Here is a 21,502-nt window from a genome sequence, read left to right as displayed (position 1 = left end):
AGATAATTTTGTCCATAAAGAGAGAACTAATAATGCCACTGAACAGGTGGTTATGGAGTCGAGAAAGAATTATTAAATGATTCAGGCAGAGGGTTCCAATAGCTATCATGGTGAGTCAGACCAGTTTCTCTACCTCCTCTTTAGCAAACATTTCTTTGGTGATTCTCACACTCAAATAAGCAACTAGCTTTCCTTTACCACTTCTAGATAGATGGGAGCTGCAGTTTTGTGCAGTTGGAGTGTACATTATTGACTCCAAGGAGGGTAAAAAGGCATTAGGACCTAGAATTAGGAAAAAATTAATAACCTGGAGTTAGAAGAAGGGGAGGTGTGGGTGCATTTTCAAGGAATATTTAGGTAGCATCGAAGCAGTTACTGAATCAACACTTTCTCAAGGAAATGCCATGCCTGGTTTAACCTGCTTTGCAGTTGTGAATGTTGCACAGAGCCAGGTGAGTTGTTGTGAACAATTCTTGGGCTAACGTTGGCGTTCTAAGGGAAGGGGACAGTTTTCTTTGAAAATAGTATAAGAGCCATAAGGGGTGTGAAATTGATATTTAATCCATTAAAATTTTGTTTTATTTTGAATTAATCTGGGAATCTTTCAGGGCTGGGGGTTTAAGCCCTGGTAGATCTGTGTCATGTTAGTTCATCTGACCGTGCGAGAGACGGAGAGCGGTTAGGAGTTGGAGCTCGACGGAGGCTGGAGGTGGAGGTATGCCTGAAAAGGAGAGAAGGGGCGTTTTGCTTTTGCTTTTCCCTCTCATCACTAGAGACAGGAATGGACATTCAGGGGCCCTGAGGGAAGTAGGTGTTAGAAAGTTGTTTGCTATGCAGCAGTTGGCAGGAAGAGAGTATGTAACCAAAATTTCACATCAATGCTGTGTCAAGTTTCAAACTAGTTTTGCCCTTGGCGCCGCCTATGTACAACCTCCTTTCTGTGTGTCTGAATACCTAGCCAGGTGGGGTTGTGTACGAGGGTTAGTGGTCTACAGTCCTCAGAAATCCCATGAGAACACAGGTCGGCATTTGTGGACACCTGATTCTTTTACATCTAGGTGAGAAGGCCAGCCTTCTGGGGGGATGGGCTGGAGCAGGTGGTGGCAATTACATTTTGTTCTCATTTGCAAAGCTTGTTTCTTTGCTATAAGATTGGCTCCTGTTTGGAGATATTGGCCACTCCTCCATTCAAAGATACACTGGAGGCGTCTGTTTATTTTCTTAATAGCCTGGGTTAAGAACTGAGCATTGCTTCCTTCGGGAGCTGGAGCAGAGATAGCACACAGCTTGTTATCAGGAACATGATCAGGAGGATAAGTACATAAATAAGGATAAAAGCACATCTCAAAGCACCATCTCTTGCAGGAAGAAAGGCGACTTAATAGACATAAGCCTGACACTTCCTGTGTGCATAGTCATTACTGACAACCTGTGAGTGTGGGGAAGTACTTTGTACTGTGGAGCAAGGACATTGGTAAATGTCTATGAAAAATCCTCATGCTAACCACATTTTTGCTTCTTTGCTTCTTCAGCAGTGGCTTATTTTTGCTTTTCTATCCATTCTGAGGCCCAAAGGAACAGTGATCCAGAGACTACTAGTGAAGAACCCTCTGGTTATTATTTATGTAGCCATTTCTCCCAACTATCCTCAGGATCTCTCTGTACGAACCGGCGGAGCAGATTCTATGAAGTTTGCAAGTCAAGCCTGCTCAGTAACCTCTCAGGTTTGGCAGACCAGAAAAACATTGTTGGAGTCATTAGAGGTTTGAGTGGTGGGCATGAAATGAGGAAAGAAAATTCTAGGGGTCTATAATGTCATACAGTGTGATGGACCAGAGGAGATAAAATGTGTGTTGGATGTAGAAGAGAATGTATACTGGGAAGGCGGAAAGGACAGATTCAGAAAAGGCCACATGAGGAAGACTAGCCTGGGGATTGGGCTATTGGGTAAAGTGGTAAAGTGGGCAAGTCCGTAATTCGCTCTCTTCCTCAGTGGCCTCCTACTGAAGAGGCAGCCGAAGTCACTCTTAGGACGCCTCTGGATCTAAATACTACCCACATCCCTCTTTCTGGACTTTAAATGTTTCAGGGGAGAATATTTGCTTCAGTCATAATTGGACAAAACAAAAACTGACGCAACCTTTCTTTTTTTAAACACTTTTTTTTTTCCTTTTTCCTTTGGTCCCTGAATTTACAGTGAAGGCACATCTGAAATATATTAGATTTCTCTTAGTACTGCATTGCTAGAGCATTTTTGTCTCTGGACAATATGTGTTATGAGAAGCTCGAATGTGACTTCGGGCGATCAAATAGGTTTTCTTAGTTTTCTCCATGAGTGCTTCTAAAATGCATTCCCCAAATTAGCTGTGAGTGATTTAAAACTTCTGGTAGTTTAAATGTTTTCAAATGTTGTTTAATTGCCTTTTTTTTTAACTGAGAGAATAGTTAAGACTGTTGGAAATATACCACAGCCTTTGTAGAACTCAGTTCACCAGATTGAATTATATATAAAGCAGTTATGTGGTGCCATTAACTTAAGGAGTACTTTAGAATTTCTGGAAACATAGGCACTTTTTCCTAGGGATTTAAATGAGTGAGAAAGGAGTCAGCTTGGTTAATCCACCTTGGGGTGGGGGGCACCTGGGTGGCTCAGTTGGTTAAGCATCTGCCTTCGGCTCAGGTCATGATCCCAGTGTCCTGGGATCGAGTCCAGCATCGGGCTCCTTGCTCAGCAGAGAGCCTGCTTCTCGCTCTGCCTACTTGTGTTCTCTCTCTATCTCTCTGTCAAATAAATAAATAAATAAGTAAAATCTTAAAAAAAAAGATTAAAAAAAAATCCACCTTGGGGATAATCCTTCTTGCCCCCAGGTAGTGCTCGACTCTCACATTTTCAACCTGTGGACGCTGAGTACAAAATGAGGAGATCCATAAAGAAAAGCTTTTCTCTTCTTTCCACGTGATTCATGCTAGAGCAGAGAGCTTGGCCTGCTTGTCTCCTTTGCTTCAACTGGGAGCTTTCTGTGCTGCTGTATCTCACTTCCTTTTATCTAGTCCAGACCTCCTTCCAGACCATCTTCTCAGAGAGCCGCATGCTACTGGGAATGTTGTCTCGCAGTCCCATGAGCCCCTCAAGGACTACATGAATCCACATGGCTATCTTCTCTCTCAGCTGGTCCCTTGCATGTGTTTCCTGTCTCTGTGAGTGGTAACAGCTCCCATCTGCCACCTAGGCTCCAACTCACTCCCCATTTCCGATTGGCCACCAAACCCTAGAGGTTTCAACCTCATATCTGATGGACCTGCCTTCTCCACCCTATCTGCATTGCTGTTGCCAGCCTTGAAGCTCTCATTTGGATCAATGTCATGATTTTTTAATTGGCTTAGTAGGTAAAATAATGCCCACCTCTCCCAAGAGGTTCACATCCTAATAATCACCAGAACCTGTGAATATGTTAGGTTCCATGACAAAGGGTAAGTCAGGTTGCTCATCAACTGACCTTAAAATAGGGAGAGTAGCCTGGATTATGCAGGTGGGACCAGTATAATCACGAGAGTCCAGGCAAGTAGAAGAGGGAAGCAGAAGCAGAGCTCAGAGTGATGTGACTGGCGGACTTGACCCGCCCTTGCGGGCTCTGCAGTTTCGGGCCGCCCACCAAGGAATCTGAGCTTCTACTATAAGCAGAAGAAGGCAAGGCAATGAATTCTCCCCTAGAGCCTCTGGAAAGGAAGGCGGCCCTGCTGACGCCTTGGTCTTAGCCCGGACAGACCCTTTGTGGACTTCTGACCTACAGAACTGGAAGATAATAAATTTGTGTTGTTTTAAGGCACTAAGTTTGTGATAACTTGTTAAAGCCACCATAGGAAGCCAATACCCTGACCTTCCTACTTCTCTTTTGCCCCCATCTCAATCTATTTGCAGACCCTATGTGACTCCCTTGTCCTTACAACCGGTCCATGGTTGCCCCACCCCCTCATTGTCTTTGTTTACTCAGCGTCTCAACACTTTACACATATGAGGCAATGAATCGGTGTTTAATGAATACATGGGAACAGCCCAATTTCAGCATCTTGGTCCAATTCATGATTTTTAATTTGCGGAGATAAAAATAAGGTAACCAACTGATTTTTAGTTTTATATATCCCTTTCTGGGGACAGGATGAAGTAAAAATATATACTGTCTTTTCTTCCTTTTTAAGCCTCTATTGGTTTTAAATTACATTGTAGTTTTCTGTTATAGCCAATTTGATAAACTAAAAAAAATCCACAATGAGGCCACTCAGAGAGGACCACTATTATTATTTCGATGTGTAGCTTCCTATTTATACATCTGCATCTATAATTTTTAAAAAGGATATTTTATGTATTTTAAAACTTTTGACTTAGTATAATGTGAACATTTTTCTATTGCCCTTTTAGTGAATGCACAGAACTCCTTTGTGTGGCCGCACTAAAATTCATTTAAAGCCTTTCTCGTGTTATTGAACTTTTGTTTCCAATTCTTCTCTTTTATGGACAGCACTGTAACTATACCTTTACACTGTCTTCATGCATGTGTATGATTATTTCCTTGGAATAAATTCCTTAAGAGTAATACCTGGGTCAGAGACTCTGGAATTCTTATGGTGTTTGGTATGTACCACAAAATTGCCCTCCAGGAAAATTACATCAGTTCGCACTCCCACCAGCGGTGTTCTTTCATTCAGTTGACCTTCGTGCTCTTGCCATCTTTTGGATATATGGCAGGACTAGAGAGCGTGATATCAAAGATGGCAAGAGGATAATTTTACATTGAAAGTGGGCACCGCTTCAACCAGTTGAACACAAACTGGGTGCTGTGGTCAGCAGCCAGCACACCCAGCTCCTTCATAAGTGAGACATCCTCCTGTCCTCTCTCTAGAGGATTGGTACCATTGCTACTTGCAAAAGTGTGTGGGTCGGCCTCCCTTTTCCCAGCACATCAGCTGCCAGAAACCAAGGGCGGAATCATGCCCCCCACCTGTTTATATAGGCTTCTGGTTTCTGGCAGGAGTCTGGCAGGAGTCTGGTAATGTGTAATCATACTTGGTATGGGGGCACACAGAACCCCTTGTCTCCCTGAGCCCCCCTGTCCCATCTTTACTCCAGACCTTATTTGCTCATGAACTTGAGCTACTATGACTCATGTAAACAGCTGCTGCATGTTATGTAGTATGGAAGCCACCTTAGGTGGTGAAATGTGAGTCCCGTAGATGTCTGGTGGGTGGACCAGCCTGACATCTCTGCTCACTCAACATTAACAACAAAAGCCTACTGCTAGATTTCCAAGCCCAGGCAGTTTTGACATGATTGGTAGTTGGCCTTGGCTATGGCTGTTTCTGGAAACACTGATCTGGCAGGTACAGAAGCATTAATAAAATATCAAGTTTATTAGTTGCATTTTCTTTTTTAGTGGACAAGTTTTTACCCTGTGAGTTTAGGAAAGCTAGTCTAGTTGCTATGGCAACACAAAAGCTTTCGGGCCCTTGTTTGTTTGTTATATTCCCTTTTCAGTTTATGGAGTGGTCTGTGGAGCCTCTTGAAAGCCGTGCTCCCTAGTGCTTGACAGTTAAATCACCATGCTGCCTGACAGAGATGAGAGCGGGGTGAAGGCCAAGGGACAAGCCACAAAGCTCCTTTCTCACTGTCCACTTTCACAAAGATTGTGGCTTTGGAAAGAGGGCACCTGAATCTGGAGCAAGGACTATCCCTCAGTGTCCCTGAAATTACAAAGGAAAATCACTGAACGTTGAAAGCATCACATCTGTCTTTTCCACCCTGTTTTTCCAGCCTTCCACCACCATCCCTAGACAGATAGTGCAATTACTATCTCTTGAAAGTCTAAGGGTGCAAAAACTCTTCTAGCCCCCCCGTGGGCCCTGAAACAAAGGAGGTGCTGGGAAAAACAAAGCAAAGTTGGCCTTTTCAGTCAGGGGGTCCCACTGTTGCCCTGCCGCCTGTGCTCTGAGGAGGGTGGATGCTCACAGTGTGGTCCTCCTTCCCCAGCGGAAGCAGCTGCTCCTGTTCAGGGGTCAGCAGCTCCTCAGGCTCTGGGGGCCTGGGCTTCTTCCGAATGGGTGGGCTCAGTGTGGACAGTGAGCTTTAGGTGACCAGACACATCTAGGATTGCCTACATGGTCAGTCACTTGAGCATTAGAACAGTTTGAGGTAAAAGTAAATTTCTATAGTAGAAAAACTACAGAAATACAAAATAAGGGGAAAATTAGAAAAATCACCTATATTTCACACCCCCAACCCCAAAATTAACATTTTGGTACCAATGTTATATGTGGTATGTATGTGTGCACACATATGTATATGTGTTTGTCCATGTATGTGTATGTATATAGATGTGCACGCATTCATGTATGTGCATTGCTGTTGATTTTGTAGAAACATGGGATTTTGCATATACTTTATATAATTTATATAAATTTTGCATATACTCTGTATAAATTTTTCATTCAACTATGTATCATGAGGTATTCCATGCCAATAACTTTAATGATTGTGTAATCTTTTTAAAAATCATATAGGTTATGGTTTTGATTCAACCCTTCTTTCAATGTTTGACATTTAGGTAATTCCTGATTTTCTGTTTCTATTTCTTTAAATAATTCTGGGCTTACCTTCTCACATACCTTTGTGTAAATAGCTTTAAAAGGACCCAGAAAAAACAAATTAAAAAGTATCCAGAAAATCAGCAAGTGCCCATTCAGTGTTAGTTATGTAAATTTTTTTTTTTTCTTTTTAAACTGGTGAATCAGCCTGAGGAAAATTCTCTGGTGACTGAAAACATGGAGTGTTTTATGAACGTTTAAATCCTAAAGCTGCCATGTTAGCTCCAGAATTGAAGCATGACTATGCGAAGACAGCTGCAGGAAGGGATGTGGTTTGGGACCACACTGGTAGGTAAAATGCGCTGTTGGATGAAGTGAGTTGCATTACACCTGATGCCAAGGAGATGAGCCGGCAGCATGTGGTACAGCATCATGGACGGGGATCCACCTGGGACTGGGGCAAGCTCAGTTTTCCTGGTTTTGCCACTAATTTGCTTGTGGAAACTTGTATTTTCAGTTTCCTTATCTTTAAAGTGATAGAATTGTTCTAATTCATCTCTAAGGTTCCTTTCAGATCTAAAACTCAGTGGCTTGAAGCTGACTCTGTTCAATTTAATTCATTTGTGACAAACAGAATGGACTTTCAGTATATCTACTAGAGCTTAAAATTGGGTGGCCTGGGAAAATTACTACAGTTTTACTGTAGTGAACTCTAACACTGTTGAGTGAAAGAATATTTTTTTAATAGATTTTTATTTATTTCAGAGAGAGAGAGAGAGCGTGTGCATGTGAGCATGAGTGGGGGGGGGGGAAGGGCAGAGGGAGAGGGACAAGCAGATTCCCCACTGAGCAGGGAGCCTAACATGGGCTCCATCCCAAGACCCTGAGATCATGACCTGGGCTGAAGGCAGCTGCTTAACCGACTGAGCCACCTTGGCAGTCCAGTGAAAGAATATTTTTGCTTGCCCACTGTCCATTCCTTCTTTCTCTTTATTTTGCCCAGGGGACTTACCTCTCCCCATTGCAGGCAGTTTGGCTGGTATTTTGTATCAAGCAGCAGCTCCAGCTAAGAGGTCTGACTGCCCCAGACGGCCCTCATTCTGTTTTTCCATTTTATTGTTCCCTTTTCTTTGTAACCTGTGGACTTTGCATATCATTTCATCAAATTCTGGTTTTACCTTTTAGCCAGAGTTAGGATTCCATTGTTGGCTAGAGAAAAACCGTACCCCTTCATTGCTGGTGCTGGTCCTAGTGCTGGTTTTCCAGCTGACCAGGGCTTTGTGACCAGCAGGCAGGTCACTCCATCTCTCTAAGCCTATGTGTCATGATCTGTGTCATTGATGGTAATAAAACCAATCTAGTAAGGTTGTTGGGTGGTGGTGGGGGGGGTGGTCAGGTGGAACTGACCATGTGACCCTGTAAGTATATGGTTGGCACATGTTGGGAGTGTGATGCCTGTTAGTTTCTCTTTAACATGGAGTTTCATTGGGAAGGTGCTTGGCCTGTGAATTTGAAACTTTGCTCTGAATATGTCACATGTGGACTCTAAATTAACAGACTTAGAAGGATGTTTCTGATAATAATTGTGCTTAGTTTGTTCTTAGTCTTTCCTTGCATTGTGGTAAGCACATAGTAGGTGCTTTCTAAATACAAATTCTTTTGAATGGCTTTTAAAAACCATTAAACAAGGACATTGGAAAAAGTTTTGTTCTACACATTCTTAGTGTTACACTTTTCAATCACCAATGTTTTAATAAGTGGAGCAAAGGGCACAAATATTCTGGCCCTTTGGCCAAGCTTGGAAATATTTTCACTGGGAGAGCCTTTATTTAACTATATTGCTTTAATGGAATTTGAGATGTATAGGAACGTTTTAATTATCAGAATGTTCTTTAGAAAAAGCCTCTGAGATTTGAGATAAGTTTACATATTATTATATGAATCACAATTTGCTTTAAGAGCTTATCTAAATCCCATCTGTTTGATTGGAAAAGGGAACTCGGAATGAATCCATCTAATTTTCGGTTTTCTTCCTTGGAGAGAATCGTGATGGAAAGTCAGAATGGGGTTATGTGCTGCCTTTTTTGATGGTTTCTAGTGGAAGTTTCAGGGTTTCCATAGTAATGCATGAGGAGTCATCATATTCTGTCATGATTTCCTAGCAAACAGAAGAGCATTGGTAACTGTGGTTTAGTATAAGTGAAAAAGTTGACAGCAGATCATTCTAAAATTGTTCTGGCTATTCAGGGACGGGTAGGGCAGAGCATTGTACTCTCAACCGAAGGTGACTGACCCCCAGCTCCACAAGGCAGATAACATAGTTCCGGTTCATCCAGTGGCAATGCCAGAGAGTACTAGGTATTTTGACTAGGCATGAGACAGGTGGGGTCCTGCCATATTGCCCCTGAGATTCACTAGAGAGTTTGCATTTGAGGAAATTCTGATGTTGCTGTACCTCTATCTTCTCCTTTCCCCCTCTCTCCCTCCCTCTCACTTTTTTCTCTCCCTGTCCCAACTCCCCCCCGCCCCCGGCCTTCCCCTCTGCTCCCTGTCCCACCCCTTCCCCTTCTCCGTTCTGTGGCTACTCCGACAGCCGTGGTTTCAGCTGTTCAGAAGGCAGAGGACAGTGGCACGGGACGGTGGCCGAGTTCCTTGGAGAGCAGGGTCACACATCTGGCCACTGTCCCTGGCATCTTTCCATCACCCTCAGGCTGCTGGGCCTGGGATATTCCCTTCCTGTCACAATTCAGCCTGTTTTCAGGTTTCCTAAAAATAGCAGCATTTTACCTCAGGTCACAAGGTATACACGCACGTCTCTGTTTTGTTCAATCTGAACGAAGGGTTCCCATTGGTGAATCTGGAGGCACGAATAAAGTCTCCTCGGCAGCTATCCAGCCGAAGTGTGGATTTGTCTTAGAGACAACAAAGCCAGCAGAAATGAGTGTGCCAGGAGCACTGGTGGTGGTTAGGTGGGATTTCCCAGTGGGCCATGATGTCTCTGTGTTTCCCTTTGCAAGAGCTTCAAAGTTTACCTTTGCTTTAAGCTAATTTTGCTTTGAAACAGTATTCCATCATGATTTTCAAAGTTGGTTGTCATTCAGAATCGCTGGGGCAAGCACAGTGTTAATGGCAACCCTATCTGGCAATTTGCAGCTTTTTTTCTCTGCTTAGTTAACACAGTTAAGTGATTTAATAAGTTCTAGAAAAGTCAAGGTGGATCCTTCACCTCAGGAGAAGACTAACTTCCTTATCTTGCCATTCATGGAAGTCCCCTTAAAGTAAGAGACTTGAGAGCTGTAAGACTTAACTTGCTTTTAGATTTTAAAGTTGTCAACTCCTACCTAGGCTCTACCTCTCTTGCTCTTTCGGTTAAAATCACTGAAGCATTTGTTGACAAAGTTGCTGATGACCTCAGGCCCGGTTAAGGTAATTGTCTTGGCACACAGCTACTTTTGATGATCAGGAAGCCCTCTTTTCCCTTTGGCAGACTGGGAGTCTAATGGGAGAGTTTCCAGGAGAAGTATTGCTCTTTAGACAGCAGAAGTGGAGGTTCATATGATGTACCAGACTTCCCAGATGTGATATGGCTTTTGGGTTTGTTGGTTCAGAGAACTGGAGGAAAAAGGAAGAATGGAAACTTCTCTTTTTGCTGCAACAGTAGGAAACTCCAGAATCATGTTTATGGGCAAACTTAGAATCCATCCATTCATGGGACCCCATCCATCACCTGCTTGCATGAGTAGTGAGGTGGGTAAGTGTGACACATGAGTGTTCGCCTTTTGGGGACATTGGGGTACAGTGAGGAATACCCACTCATATTTTCATCTGATGCCTCTTGCAAGCCTCCTTGCATCCCAGCTACACACACACACACACACACACACACACACACGGTATTACAGGGAAGAAACTTGAAGGGAAGAGATCACACACATCTAGCCTATAAGTTTAGTTTAAATTCTCAATTATCCAAAGAGAAAGAAACTTTTAAGAAATAAGAAAATAAGATGCTTAAACAGGGTAGGACTGCTACGCACTATCTCTTTACACATTTTTCTCTTACCCCCTTCCCCGGCGTTTAGTGAATGGTACTGTACCCAAACACCACAGCAGATTGCCTTATGACATTAGGGCTGGGGCAGGGTACAAGGGCTATTAGACATTTACCCTCCAGGTCTTCACAGTACAGAAACGCTTTAGCTATACAAAGCCGCCCGGGTTGCCTGGTATTACATGTTCATCCAGGCAGGTGGTGTGGAAATGCTATAGAGTTCACCTTCATAGTTGGCTGGGAGGAGACAGGTAAGAGAGGACTTGAAGTAGGAAGGCATGCTTGGGGAGAGATTGGCTTATGGGACCAGGGGCCTAGAATTAGACAAGTACCACTCTGCCCAGAGGCCGTGAGGTAAGGATGCTAGTTTTGTTGAACTCTGAGTTTCCCATGGGGGTACAGTGGGATAAGCTGGGGGAGATTGCTTGGAGTTGGACCACGTATAGCCTTAAGAGGAACATGGGCTCTATCCTGTAGCACACGTGTGACCATTACCACCAGCTGAGTAAGAGTGACATGGTACAAACAGTATTTGGTGAAAATGAATTTGGTGTAGTGCTAAGGATGAAGTTAGGGGACTGCGAGAACATGGAAACAGAATCTAAAGGGACTACGTGGTAGTTCATAAGGGATATATAAAGAACATGAACTGAGGGGTCCTGGTGCTTGGAAACTTGGCTGCAGAAGCCTGCAGGACTTCCTCTGTCCCCACTTGATGCACAGCCTCCTCCTGGCCCTGACAGTCAGTCTGTTTTAGGGTCACGAACAGAAACATGTTTATTCAGTGAGAAAGCTAATAATTCTCTTACGTACACGTGCGGTTCAAGGGAAGACACCTGTGTTAGTCTCCTCGGGCTGCCATAGCAAATACCACACACTGGGTGGCTTCAACAGCAGAGATGTATTGTCACTCAGTCCCGGGGGCTGGAAATGCTGAGCAAGGTGTGTGCAGGGTTGGTTTCGTTGTGAGGCTTCTGCCCTTGGTTGCTAGATGATCATCTTCTCCCTTTGTCTTCACCTGGTCTTTTCTTTGTACACACACACGCCTGTGTTTGAATTTCCTGCTCTTATAAAGACATCAGCGTAGGGGCTTAGGGTCCAGCCAAAGACATCTTGTTAACTTACTATTTTTTTTTTTTAAAGATTTTACTTATTTATTTGACACAGAGAGCGAGACTGCGAGAGAGGGAACACAAGCAGGGGGAGTGGGTGAGGGAGAAGCAGGCTTCCTGCCGAGCAGGGAGCCCGATGTGGGGCTTGATCCCAGGACCCTGGGATCATGACCTGAGTCTAAGGCAGACGCTTAACGACTGAGCCACCCAGGCGCCCTCTTGTTAACTTATTGACCTCTTTAAAGACCCTATCTCCAAATAGAGTCACAGTCTGAGGTACTGGGGGTTAGGACTTCAACATATGAATGTTGGGGGGGGGGGCACAATTCAATCTGTAACAGCACCTAAGGAGAAGGAAGATGAGGAGCAGGAGGAGGACCAAGGCCAGGCATCTTCCCTGACCCCTTATCCAGGCTCTTGGCTGCCTGTTCCTTGTGGTAAAATGGCCATCTCCAAATACAAGTTCCCAAGCCAGCTTTCTGTCATCCTTTTCTAGGACAATGTAGGCTGATGTCATCTGGGGGATTTTCAACTCCCAATTTTAGGATTAGCAGCCTTTCTCCTTTTTTTTTTTTCCTTTCCTTTTAACTTCTCTGGCAATGCTAGTTTCTTACCATATTTATTGCAGTCGTCTGTTTATGTGCATGATAATTTTTATCATGATGGCAGGGAATCTCTGAAGATAAATGGAATGTATAGAATAAACAGGTGCATTAATTAAAAGTTACAGCTACATGGTTTTCATGAGTGTCTTCCTTTTAGGGCTAGCACTTGTTTCTGACTTCTCTCCCCTCTACCCCTGAGATGACCTCCTCCTTATTTCCAGTGTTCTCCGTTCCCATCAGCTGGCTGAGGCTGAGGCCTCAGGTCCCCATGTCCTTGCTTCTAAATTCTTGTTCCCTTTGGGACTTCGGGCCCAAACTGCTTTTTTCACGGTCACCTGAGCCCTTACTGAGAGTGTTTACTGCATTTTAGCCTCAGAAAAGTCACGATGAGGCAGGATGGTGGAGTGATTAAAACCGGGACCCTGGCCAGACTGCCAGGGTCAAATCCTGGCTCTGACACTTATTCTTCTGCAACTTTGGATAAGTTACTCTCCAAACCTCTGTTTTTGTTTTTGTTTTTTTTGTCATCTGTTAAGTGAGGATAATAATAGTCCCAGCCTCAGAGGACTGTGAGTTTTAAATGAGTATAAAGTGCCTGGCACATAGTGATTGCCACGTGAGTGTAAACTATAATAATTATTATTTTGCTTGCCTTTGTTCTGAGTAACTTCCCTGGAGATTCAGAGCTTGCTTGGCTCCTTCTGCATTCCCCCCCTAGCAGGCTTCCCTTTTGTAACCCATGTAGGGGTGGGCAGGCATCCCTGGAATCCTCCTCAGACCAGCTGTCTGTTTATTAAACTGATAACCAGAAGTAGTTGACAAGGTCTGTAAATTGTGCTTGTCTTGGGGGCAGTTCTGCTAGAACAGTCCCGGACTGTGTGAGCCTTTGCCTTCCACTCAGACCAGTGCCTGGAGAGCAGTTCCCTATGCAGCCACCGTGGGCCCTTGAAGTTTCCACAGAAAGGAGGGGCTGCTCAGGCCTCGGCAGAGACCTTGGCCCCTTTCTTTTGCAGAAGTACCACCTTCTTGGAGCCAGGAGACTTTTATGATCCAAGGAAAAGTTTGGAATGGCCTGGGGTCATTCCAGGGGGGTGGGCGGGAGCGCTTCTTGTGATCTTAGTTGGGATACAGGACAAACACATCTCTGTCGGTATTGAAGATAAGGTTCTCTGCCTTTCTAAGTTTAAACGGGCTTCTGCAGGGGCGCCTGGGTGGCTCAGTCGTTAAGCGTCTGCCTTCAGCTCAGGTCATGATCCCAGGGTCCTGGGATCGAGCCCCGCATCGGGCTCCCTGCTCAGCGGGAAGCCTGCTTCTCCCTCTGCCACTCCCCCTGCTTGTGTTCCCTCTCTCGCTGTGTCTCTCTCTGTCAAATAAATAAATAAAATCTTAAAAAATAAATAAATAAAAAAAAAATAAACGGGCTTCTGCATGGTCACGGTCATGCTATACATACAGCAGCTCTTCTCCTTGTGCCTGTGGCCTGCCTTGGGCTGGCCACTGCTGGGAAACTTCTGAGTCCTTAACTGGCCCCTCGTGAGCCCCTTGTGAGACACTCCATCATCACAGGATCCCCAAGAGCTCCGAGATTCACAAGTTCACCATAAAGGCACCAAGTTATGTACAAATCAGTATTAATTCAGATCTATACCAGTGTTTCCACTCTTCAGATTATTCTTTGCCTTGGGCAAAGGGTGACAGCTTTTGTTTTGTTTTGTTTTTAATCTTTGAAATCTGCGTTCTTCACCCTGTTCTTCTCTGCAATCTGGGGTTCTTTTTGTAATCCTTAGTGACTTTTTTTTTTTTAAAGATTTTATTTGTTTGACAGAAACACAGCGAGAGAGGGAACACAAGTAGGGGGAGTGGGAGAGGGAGAAGCAGGCTTCCTGCTGAGCAGGGAACCTGATGTGGGGCTCGATCCCAGGACCCTGGGATCATGACCTGAGCCGAAGGCAGACGCTTAACGACTGAGCCACCCAGGGGCCCCCCTTAGTGACTTTTTGAGAAGTTCTTGAACCTTCTCCCTTCCTTCAGCATGCTCCTGCTTCCACAAGATGGAGCCTCCTGCTTGACCCCTCTCACTGTATCTTTTTGCTCTAGCCTGTAACTTCCCCCTTACATACTTAAACAGAATCCCTTTTTTCTTCTTAGCTCTATGGCTCATTTAGTGCTCCCTCCCAGTCTTCATCTCTTCCCCAGGTGGAGGACCCCATTGTTAAAGCTATAAATGTGCCCCTTTCCCCACAGCAAGTGCTGATGCATCTCTCTCAATGAAGCATGGGGCAGGCCCTTAATTTCTAGTTTGGACAATTGAAATGATCTATCTTAAAGATGGTATCTAAAGACAAGTCAACAAGCATTTCAGAAAATATCTGGAGCCAGATGAAGTTCATCCAAGGGCAGAAGAGGTTCCTTGCCTTTAGCAGGCAAGGCTTCTTTGGCCATATATACAAAAATATTACTCATCAATCAAACTAATTTGTTTACCAATATTAAAGGTGTTCCAAAAATTGGCAGAGCATACTACCTTACTCTAATTTAACAAAGTATATCATGTAAGCTACATGTTTCAGATATTGGTCTTATTTTTTTTATTTTAGAACTGTTAATAAGATAAGGTATTGCTTATAGATGTTGAAAATGGTATGTTTTAAAATCAAGTTGTTGGAATGTTTCTTGCTAAGTCACTCAACCTCCTTTAAATTTTTTTCCCATTTTAAAACAATTGATCTTTATATCCCCTTCTTCAAGTCTTGTTTTGCGTGAAATAAATTTTCTACATGTGAAGCCTTCTTTGAAAATCTTTATTAAACTTCTTGGAGTTCAGAATCCAGTTGCAGGGCGCCTGGGTGGCTCAGTTGGTTAAGCGACTGCCTTCGGCTCAGGTCATGATCCTGGAGTCCCGGGATCGAGTCCCGCATCGGGCTCCCTGCTCGGCAGGGAGTCTGCTTCTCCCTCTGACCCTCCTCCCTCTCATGCTCTCTGTCTCTCATTCTCTCTCTCGCAAATAAATACAATCTTAAAAAAAAAAAAATCCAGTTGCAGTCATGAGTGGGTGCTCAGTAAAGAGGTTGGTTTTCCATGCAGGAGAACAGGCTCTATTCAATCTTTACTCTCTTCAGTGGAGATATAAGTGATGTTATCAAAATGGGACTCCACTAGGTTTAAATAATGAAAGTTTAGCTGGGAGAGATGTTAGATAAGCCGAGAGATAAATTTCTTCTTCTGTTTTTCTACTTACAGTAGGATTCTAAAACAATCTCTGCAGGAGTTTAGGTAGTTGCAATCTTATCAAAGATATGTACAGAATATTTTTGGTTTTGAATTGATATTTCAGGGACTGCTTTCTTAAACTTGGGATGGGGGTTGAAAGGAGACAAATGGGAGAGAATGTCTGGAGATGTTTTAATGCATTCTGAGACATTTTAGTTTGATTTGCTTATGTTCTAGGTTAATGTGGACCTAAAGTTTTTTTCCCTAGATACTTGCATAATGCTTATAGTTTATCCTCCTTATGACTCTACCAAATATGAACTGGTTCGAAAACAGAACATTCTCAGGTAATGTTTTCTGTGGATGGGTCCTGCATATTACAGTTCAGACATTGTGTAGAGCTGAAGGAAGTGACAGTTTTGCACTGAAAACAATAGAGATACAGGCATCAAAGGACATTTTTTTCTTTAATTTTTAATTAATTATTTTTATTATGTTCAATTAGCCAACATATAGTACATCATTAGTTTTTGATGTAGTGCTCAATGATTCATTAGTTGCATATAACACCCAGTGCTTATCACCACACGTGCCCTTCTTAATACACATCACCCAGTTACCCCATCCTCCCCACCCCGCCGTAACCCCCAGTTTGGTTCCCAGAGTCCAGAGTCTCTCATGGTTTGCCTTCAAAGGACATTTTTTTCAGAGGCTTTATTTCTGGTTCTCTTTCCAAAACCAAAAGCTGTTTAGGGCTAGGACATATTCTGTGGGGGAAGAGGGCAACAAGTAAAATGGTGGGGTCACAACCCTATGTTTTGAGGAATGGTTGAAGAAACTTACAGTTGTTTAGGTTAGAGGAGAAGTTGGGGAGGCATAAGTGCTGTCTTCGGCTATTGGCAGGGTTGATACTGGCTTTCTGTGGGAAGAGGAATGTCTACCTAGAAGAAATGGACAAAGAAGGAATGGGTTGCTTGGCAGAATATGAGCTTCCCAGCCACCAGAAGTTTTCAAAAGATGCTGCTGGCTGTCACTCAGGGTTATTATGTACTGGATTCCTTCACCGAGTGAGATGTAGGAGGTTCTTGGTGGGGAGAAGGACACTACTGCAAAGGTACTGTGATCCAAAGGGAGGATTTCAGGGAGAAGTTGCAGAGAGAGGTAAGATCAGAACTGTCGGAATGCATGTGAAAACCTGGGCTCTGGTCTCAGCTCTGCCAATGTATTTTTGGGTGTTTGGGATAGATCTCTTGGCCTTTTGGGGCTTTAACCTTTATTTTTGTAAAAGGAAGGTTCGAATCGGTGTCCTCCAGGGCTCCTTCTAAATCAACAGTTTTAAGATCATTGTTGTCCCAGCCTGCACATTTGCTAGTCAATGTACTGCAGACCCCGAAACACTGATAGACCTAAACCATAATAAAAGAGCGGCAGGACAACGTGCTTGTTGGAGCCCATAGGACGTACCAAATACAGGGTTTGTTTTTGTAAGGAATCTTCCAGTGACTTACCTCATTCCATACTCTAATTCAGTGATAGTTTATATGCAATAAACCTATCAGTAATTTAATATAAAACATAATCTTGGAGGTTACACTTGTTAATTTAATTAAACCAGCATGCATTATGGATCTATTATGAGTGAGGAATCAAGAATATAAAGATGGAAAAGAGGACACCATTTCTGGCTTCAATAACTTTACAGTTTAGTGGGGAATTACAGATAGAATAAAACAATGGTGCAGCGTTTTGAGTTAGATGTAAAGATACAAGCACTGTGCAAAGGACACAATCATATAGTCTGCCTAGTGGGACAGGGGTGGGATTTACAGAGGAGTTGTCTTCCCAGTGTGTCCTTACAAGATGGGCAGGACTTTGACTGTTGGAAAAGGTCATTCCAGGGAGAGGGATTACTCTGAGCAAACACATAGAGGTTTTAAAGTACACGACTGGTTTAGAGAACAGTGAGTATCTATCTAGTAAAGCCAAGCACGGTATACCTGGGAGGTGTTCTTGGTAACCAGACTGGAAAGATGGTTTGGGGCTGATTTGGAAGGGGTCTCAAATGTTATGGTAATAGTTTCAGCTTTAACCTTTAGGTGGTGGAGAGTCCTAGAATCTTTTATGCATGACTGTAGGTCTGTGGTTCATATGGCTAACTCTGTTAGGGGTTATAGAATGGGTTGGTGCTGTGAGGAACCTGGCAGTATCCAGCCTAGGAGTGTGTGTGTGTGTGTGTGTGTGTGTGTGTGTAATAATCAGTACTCAACCATGTTCATGAAATGATCTCAATCTGAACCTCACCATCCTGTAAGTTTATTATTAAAGTAGCTTAGCCCAGCGACGCCTGGATGGCTCAGTTGGTTAAGTGTCTGCCTTCGGCTCAGGTCACGATCCCAGGGTCCTGGGATCAAGCCCCGCATCGATCCTCGCATTGAGCCTGGCATCGAGCCCTGCACTGAGCTCCCTGCTCAGCGGGGATCCTGCTTCTCCCTCTCCTCCCGGATTGTACTCTCTATGGACTATCTCTGTCTCTCTCAAATAAATAAATAAAATCTTAAAAAAATATAAAGTAGCTTAGCCCAGCTAAGTCCTCTTCACCACAGATCCAAATTATATTTTTAAGAAATTAAATAGTTGAAAACTTGAATTAAGCTTTAATAATAATAATAATAAAATATCAGGAAGGAAAGAAGGAAAGAAGGCAGGCAGACAACATCAATTTGGAATCTTTGTAGAGGTTCAGCCTGGTAAGAGCCTGACTCAAGTACTGCACTAAGAATGGAATGGGGAGGACTTTTGAGGTCTCAGAAGGCTTTGAAAAGGATAATGAGTTAAGTCCTAGGGTTGGTAATTTGGGGAATGCCTGCAGGACATCCTGGAAAAGATATATGTGTCAGATTAGAGTTTTGGCTTATAGACACACACTTGGTAGCCCTCAATGACAGCTGAAGCCATGAGAAGACACAAAATATCTGGAGGAATGGGACCCAAACACAGAATCTTGAAGAATAAAAAATTCTGAGAGGTGAGCAGAGAAGTGGAGCTCCAAGAGAGTGGGTGAACTGATAAGCAGAGAAATCAAAATCAGAAAATTCTGGTGATGACTTAGGTGTGTAGAAAGAAAAGTTGAAGAATAAGGATGTGGGATGTGGGTTCTAGCTTTGCCCAGAGGTTTGGGTATTCTGATTTTAAAGGACCATTCTGGGATCTGAGCAAGAGTGTCTTTGGGGAAGGTACCTAAGTCATTTGTCTCATTCGGGGTTGGAAATAGCCCTCAGGAAGATCCCGCTTTTCATGCTCTTTTTTCGTTGCTCACCAGGTAACCCTTTGACCCATAATTTCATCTTAAGTGGAGCCACCCCCAGATATAAGATTGACTGTAGTTCTATAGATACAAATTGGTTCTAGTTCCTGGGCCAGGAATAACCATTATAATAAAAAAGTTGGGGTCCTAATTTATCACATATCTCATTGGTGGAAAAGCACACAGATGTCACATAGTCCAGCCTTCAGGACCTCACATCACCCTGGGTTATAGAGTTAGGTAGTACAGTGCTGGACCTGAACCTCCTAATTCAGGGCCAAAAGCTTTTTTGTATCTACTCTGCCTTTGTTATAACCTCTGGCTGATTTAATTACAATGATGTAATCCCCAAGAGTCTGAGCATCTCGTGGTAAATTTTAAATATCATATTCTTAAACCCTGGAATAGTATTTGGACTTTGATGGCCTCACCAAGATGTACCAATAATTGAGGTTCACTTGAATCCATCATCCTATCTCTTTCATGTTTTACATCATCAGAATGATCCTGGTTCACCCATGAAAGAAATTTAGCTCCCTGTGACTCTGATCTGGTGAGGGTAGCTTCTTACCCTAAGCAAGTGTGCCTGGAGGAGACACAGGTGTCTCAAGAGGCAAAATTTTCTGGTAAAAGTGATCAGTACATAGCATGTTATGAAATCAGAGCTTTGTTGCACAAGACTTTGCAATATGGTGCCTGCAAAGCACCAGAATAAAAGCACTAATCTTCTGTGCCTCAAAGCCCTACTTTTATAGTCCTTGTTTGCTTTGCTAATTAAGAGACTTTTACAACTCCCTCTTGACCTGAATGTGTAAAATGTTGCATGTTGTTTTGGCTCTTCTAATAGCTTTTGTTTGGCACATTCTGAATTTATAAGGTCAAATGTAATTAGTTCCACATATCCAAGCCTCCATTGGGAAAAATGTTAAGGGGCAGTGCATCTCAAAATCTGCTTAAAAGTCTCTGACATTTTTGCATCTTTCAAAAAATGTTTAACTTGGCCTTGATTTTGGAGGGGTAAATGGGGAGAAATTTGAGGGAATAACTGGCCTGAGTTAGGTACTTCTGCTCAAGGTTGGGAATAAAGGACCCCTTTTAGATAGACCTGTCATAGTTGTGTTTTAAGATCAATACTCATGGCTACCATGTGGAGCCAGACCCCTGACTTTCATGCCTACAACGGTTTGACCCCATGTAATCTTCCCTTGATGTGCAGTAATTATCAAGTGGAATGCCTAGTGCAGATGGCCTCCCGTGCTTCCATGCACAGCCCTTCTGAGTAGGGACGCTATGCGGCAGAGTGATGTGGGCACGTAAGTGGGTGGAAACTTTCTAATGTGTCACAATAATAACAATGCAGAATCCTTTTGCTGCTCAGCTTCCCCTAGAACTTCAGCCCACGCAGCAGCCTACTTGGTTCACAGTCCTATGTGAATGCTAGACAATTAGCAGCTGATAATGAAGAATGCCATGGGAACCAGTGGGAAAATAATAGCTTACTCCAAGGATATAATGAAATGAAATTAGCACAGACAGTAAAACAGACAATTTATGCTGGTGTTTTTTTCTTTTTCCTTTTTTTTTTTTTTTTTGTAATGAAAAAAGAACCAGTAAATGCTTCTAGTAGAGAAGTATGAGAATCGATTAGAATCCCATCTGTTTTGGAGGGGGGTTTTATTCAGAAATTAATTCCAGAGAAACTCCTAAGTTTCTACTATGGAACTAGAATAGGCAAAAGACAGCTATTTCATTTGAATACAATGATAATTTTGTTCAGTGTTGTTACCTAAATGGTTGCATGTGGTCTGAACTTTAGACAGGGATGCTAATGCTGGATAATTGATTTTACTGTTAGAACTATATTTGACGCTCTTAGCTGAAATGTCAGTGGATTTTCAGTGTGCCCAGCAAATTCTTACTAAAAGGGTAGACTTGTATCTCTGTGGATGGATAACTTTCTGAATACACAAAAACGTATTGTCTGAGAAATTGGGCATTTAAAGGACCCTTAAATCTTCTTCCTATTTCTGGATGTCCCATATGTTGCTTAGTCTTTGAGCATAAAGCTCTATATACTACTTTTTGGGGTCAAAAGTTAAAATCTGAAGTCTTTACAATAATCTTTTAAAAATATTTAACTGTATTAGACTGCAAGCAATTTTTTTTTGAAGGTATTGAATTGGTAAAAAACAATTTTGTTAAAACTTCAGTCTCATTGTGTGGGCAGTCTTCTGTGAATTGAAAAATAAAGAAGTTATAAACAAATCAAAATTATATTTCACTCCAAATGCTTTCCAAATGCATTTATTTTGGAGAGTTGAAGAAAGTTGGATATCTTTCTTCTGATATTTTGTCTGCCCGAAGTAGACTTGTCTCTCAACTTCTCTCATTTATAAAAATATTCCCTTTGTGCTTGAAAGCTAAATTGCCACATTGATTCAACAACCATTCCACCAAAAGGATATATATACATGTATATTCTCTGATGTTTCAACATGACATGCTTTAATTGGGCATATGTTCCTAATTTTATCATATAATTATATTAAATTCAGTAATGTTAAAGTTAAAATGAATAATATCCATGCTAACTGATTGATTTTATTTGGCAAATGACATATAAATTGTACAATGCCCATAAATT

Source organism: Neomonachus schauinslandi, chromosome 9, assembly GCF_002201575.2.
Source record: "Neomonachus schauinslandi chromosome 9, ASM220157v2, whole genome shotgun sequence".
NCBI classification, from domain to species: Eukaryota; Metazoa; Chordata; class Mammalia; order Carnivora; family Phocidae; genus Neomonachus; species Neomonachus schauinslandi.
The sequence above is the reverse complement of the archived record's forward strand: the minus strand, read 5'-3'. Positions refer to the sequence as shown.